This window comes from Otolemur garnettii, unplaced genomic scaffold (genome assembly GCF_000181295.1).
Source record: "Otolemur garnettii isolate 467f Iridium unplaced genomic scaffold, OtoGar3 scaffold00134, whole genome shotgun sequence".
Lineage (NCBI taxonomy): Eukaryota > Metazoa > Chordata > Mammalia > Primates > Galagidae > Otolemur > Otolemur garnettii.
This window is the reverse complement of record NW_003852529.1, coordinates 2,501,953-2,505,384: the sequence shown is the minus strand read 5'-3', so window position 1 is coordinate 2,505,384 and position 3,432 is coordinate 2,501,953. Positions and strand designations below refer to the sequence as shown.

The 3,432-nt window shown below is 56.0% G+C and overlaps 1 protein-coding gene across 3 annotated transcripts in view; it reads left to right on the top strand.

The window, feature by feature from the left end:
- Positions 1-2,890: 2,890 nt before the first annotated feature.
- TCIRG1 (T cell immune regulator 1, ATPase H+ transporting V0 subunit a3) overlaps positions 2,891-3,432 on the top strand; it is an 11,154-nt gene continuing 10,612 nt past the window's right edge. For all 3 annotated transcript variants that reach the window (XM_023518281.1, XM_003798389.3, XM_023518282.1), the window contains exon 1: positions 2,891-2,967. The gene's annotated coding sequence lies outside the window, so the exon portion shown is untranslated. The remainder of the gene's footprint in view (positions 2,968-3,432) is intronic.

The window sequence follows — 3,432 nt, the reverse complement described above, 5'->3', positions numbered from 1 at the left end:
CTACAGCCTCCTGTCTTGAATCTAGCCACCAGGTCGGGACCAATGCCAGCCTGCCTGAGGCCTCAGGCTGCCTCCAGCTAGACAGGGCTGTCCCCCAGCCCCATCTCTCAAAATGCTGATGCCCACGGCCCAACCTCCCTGCTGCTCCAGGGGACCCATTAACCCTCCTCACAGATGGATCATTGGCCACAGCATCACTGTTACCCACTCATGTTCCCCAAGGCACAGCTATGTGGAAGTCACATCAGGCCAGGTCTTCCCATGACCCTGAGTGTTTTTGGGAGTGGGGGACCTGGACCTTCTCTCTGCCGAGGGCCACCCACAGCTAAGACCATGAGGACTTGAAGCCTCCCCAGGCCTTAGGCTGAACAACATTAAATGGCAGAAACTCAGAAAGGCCAAGGTGTCCTTGTTGGGGTTGGAGGAAGCTTGCTGTGGGGGTGACAGTCAGGGGGTGGTGACACAGGCCCTGCTGCCCGTGAGCTGGCCTTGCTTCCAACCACATCCCCTTTTTTCCCCCAGGTTTCCCCAAACAGGCTGCTGGCCTGACTTCTGCCACTCAAAACTTCCTGCTTTGCAGTCCCAGGGGAGTCCCAGCAAAGTAGTGTGATTTTCTCTTGGGTTACAAGCCCCATGCTGACATAGTAATCAAAAACAGCCCCTTGAACTTGCTGGGGAGCACTGAAAGGATTTCAGATGAGTAAATGCCTTAGCAGGTGAGGTGACTTGCTTGGGATCACGTGATACATATGGGTACACTAACTCAAGTCCGAAAGACCTTGAGTTCTCCCTGATCATTTGCAAATGTACTTTTTACAAAAAGCTACTCTCCCATGATAACTTCTTGGAAAGAAGGGGGAGGGTATTCTGCATTCCAGTAGGTGTAGAAATGCCCTAAGTGACTTCTCTTAGGCAGAAATTGCATGTTAGACATTAAAAGCTCTGAGAAGGCCTGCAGCAAAGAAATCCAGCCTTTCCCCAGCCCATTCCCAAGGACCCCCTTTACTCAGCTCACCTGCTGACAACTGGGTCTACTTCCTAGGCCAGACATTGCCATTTGATGTGGAAGTGGCCCAGGCCCTTGTTGGGCCCCTGCACTGACCAGGGCTTTGAGGCCCCCACGGAGGAGCTGGGGTGAGAAGTAACTGTAGGAACCATAGGGAAGCCTGGAGCCCAGGAAGTGCCACTGCTGGTCCTGCTCCCTGTCAAAGATGAGCATTTCTTTTTTTCTTTTTGAAACAGTCTCACTTTGTTGCCCCCAGTAAAGTGCTATGGCATCACAGCTCACAGCAACCTCAAACTCTTGGGCTTAAGTGATTCTCTTGCTTCAGCCTTCTGAGTAGCTGGGACTGCAGATGCCTGCCACAACGCCTGGCTATTTTTAGAGGACGGGTCTCGCTCTTGCTCAGGCTGGTCTCAAACCTGTGAGCTCAGGCAATCCACCCACCTGGGCCTCCCAGAGTGCTAGGATTACAGGCGTGAGCCACTAAGCCCAGCCTTAAAGATGAGCATTTATTTCTAAAAGCACAGAAGTCCAAAGAAGCAAACTTAGGAATCCTGTCACCTTCAGTTTAGCTTTTCCCAGACCTGGGTTGAGCCAGTTTACACATATGCAGAATACTTTTATTAAACACAGGTCAGAATACATCCAGCTGGAACTCAAGGCATCCTTTTGCTGCAGGTCCCTCTGGTGCTGTTTGGTTGCATCAAGCTCCCCCTGTCCTTCACCACCCACATCAGAACAGACCTATGGTGCCCAACATAAGTCCCCAGTTTTCTACCCATGACTTGGTTTCCAGGTCTAGCTCTGGGGCTCCGTTTCCCCACCCCTCAGAGGCCTTAGCTCACTGCGTGGAGTTTAAGGATCACCAGAGCTGGCTCGGCGCCTATAGCTCAACCGGCTAAGGTGCCAGCCACGTACACCTAAGGTGGTGGGTTCGAATCCCCAGCCCGGACCCGCCAAACAACAATGACGGCTGCAACCAAAAAATAGCCGGGCGTTGTGGCGGGCGCCTGTGGTCCCAGCTACTTGGGAGGCGGAGGCAGGAGACTCGCTTGAGCCCAGGAATTGGAGGTTGCTGTGAGCTGTAATGCCACGGCACTCTACCCAGGGGGACAGCTTGAGGCTCTGTCTCAAAAAAAAAAAAAAAAAAAAAAAGGATCACCAGAGCTGAGAGGCCTCCTGTCCCTCTGGTCCCCAGTGGGTAAGGTCCAGGGTGGCCGTGAGTCCCAGCTTCCAGTTACTGGGACCTGAGCTCCACAGGGAGCTGATTAGGAGCGATCCCTGCTGTAGGCCCAATTAACAGACCACAGAGCGAACAGACCTCCCTGGTCACAGGGCTACTTCCCAGTGCCGCTGGGTGTAGGTCCCAGAGCAGAATGACACAACATGGCTTGGCCCCTACTGTCCTGCTGCCACTGAAGAAAGGCCCAGGGAAGGTCAGTCACCCATCCACAGCCTGAAGTACTATGGTGAGCGGTCAGAACAGGAAGGTGGCGGTATCAAAGCCGCATCACCCAAGCTTAGGGTGTTCTGGAGGTGGGGAAGAGTGCCAGGCAGACTCCAGTCTTGGACTATCAGCCTGAGTGTGTTGGAGTCCCAGTGAGCCTTCTACGTGAGAGATGATGGGGTCCTATCTCCCAGCCTGAGCTAGGCCTGAACTCAGCGCTTTTCCCGCATCTCGGCAGCGTAGAAGCGCTGGTGGCTGGGATTACGTGCCCCACGGCTGGGAATGGTATCCTAGCCGCCCAAGGAAGACAGGTCCGCGAGGTCCGAGCCAGCCCCGGCCTCCCCGCATGCTCCCGGGACTCCAGATGGAGGCTCGGGCCGGACTTCGCTGGCCCCGCCCCCTCGGCCCCGCCCTCTGGGCCAGGAGATTGCTCGCGGAGCCGTGGCGGGAGCAGTGTTCTTCCTGGCCCGCGCGGAGCGGGGCAGCGAGGAGCAGAGCAGCGCGCAGCCCACCTGGGGTGAGTGCCCCTGCCGAGATCCGCAGAGCCCCAGCTCTGCCTGCCACTCCCGATGGCCCCTGCCCGGAGGAGGGCGTCCTAAGCAGCGCATGCAGCTCAGACGTCACCCTACCGGGTGCCAGGCCTTGCTGGGGGCCATGAAGGACGCCAAGGGAGGGGGCTTACTGGGGACTGAGGTGGAGGAGGAGGAGGAGAGTGGAGGCTTAGCTGCCAAGAACTTGTGAGTTCAACTGTGCAGGGCCTAGTACTCAGAGCTTTTCCTGCTGCGTCTTCTGCGGAGGGGGGGGGGACCATTCTACAGATGAGGAAACTGAGGCCTCACCAGGAAGTGGCAGAGCTAGAGACAAGCCAGGTCATTCAGACTCCGGAGTTCACCAGCCTGTAATGGAGGAGGCTGCAGACCCTCTCCTCCAGCCTGATCATGGAAGGCCAGAGATGGGGCTTTTTTTTTTTTTTTTTTTTTAG